Below are 1,250 nucleotides of genomic sequence, written 5' to 3' on the forward strand. Positions count from 1 at the left end.
GGCGGTGGAGCGGGCCGGGAAGGGTGCGGTGGGTCGGCGGCGGCGGTGGAGCGGGGGAGGGTGCGGTGGAGCTAGCGGGGGAGGGGGATCGAGATCGAGATGGAGGGGGGGTAGCGATCGAGACGGAGGGGGGTCGAGATTGAGTGTCCTCGTGAATATTCAATATTTTTTCATATTGAATATGAAAAAATATCATCAAATTTGAAAAAATATTCATGAATTCAAAAAGTGCCCATGAAATTTAAAAATATTCACGAGTTCAAAAAGTGCCCATGTAATACAATCGAGAAATGAAGACTACTACTTAAATACAATCGATCTTAGCTAGCTATCTGTTCACAATCTTCTTGCCCTTCTTTTTCGCAAATGGAGTTCTTCTGTGGAACGGACGTCCTTTAGGTTGGGTGGTCCTGCTTCTTCTTGTGGTGTATGCTGCTACTTCATCGTCGTCGTCATGTTCCATCTTCAGGTCGCTGTACTTGTCGAAGTCTTGCTCATTGGTGACTCCATCCATTCCGATGATCTTCCTTTTGCCTCTCCTCACGACAACACGACTGGGCTTTGACGGGTCGGTAATGAAGAAGCATTGGTCCACTTGGGAAGCCAGTACCCATGGCTCATTTTTCGCGGTGACGTTTGCGCCCGCGGTCTTGGATTTGGCTTCGGGTATAACCATGGTGGTGAAATACCGGTCTTCTTTTAGGACGCTCTTGGCCCATCGGACACGGAACATCGGGACCTTCTCTCCAGTGTAGCTCAGCTCCCAGATCTCCTCGATCCTTCCGTAGTATCTGTCCTTGTCGCTACCGGTGTAGGATTCCATCGTTACCCCGGAGTTCTGATAACCATCGCTCTTCATGTCCTTGTCCTCGGTGTAAAATGTGTAGCCGTTGATATCGTACGCCTCATAGGTCATCAGGTTGTGCTTGGCGCCCTGTGACAAGGCGAATATGAGTTGTTCTTCCGCGGAAGAATCCTCATGTAAAGGGTACGACAGAAGCTTCTGCTTGAACCAACGCGTGAAACATGAGTTGTGCTCTTTGATTATATCTCCGTCCGTCCTCTGTTGGCCTCGATCATTGTACGTCTTCTCAATAAAGGTTTTGTCCTCTACCACCCAAGGATCGACCACGTCTATGTGTTGTAGCGCGACTAGGTTTGCTCTTTCAAAGTCGGCGAGTCGACCCTCGAAGTCGACATGCATTTTGCGGCGACCCTCACGGTGACCCCATCCAGCGAGCCTGCTGAGG

Source organism: Triticum dicoccoides, chromosome 2A, assembly GCF_002162155.2.
Source record: "Triticum dicoccoides isolate Atlit2015 ecotype Zavitan chromosome 2A, WEW_v2.0, whole genome shotgun sequence".
NCBI classification, from domain to species: Eukaryota; Viridiplantae; Streptophyta; class Magnoliopsida; order Poales; family Poaceae; genus Triticum; species Triticum dicoccoides.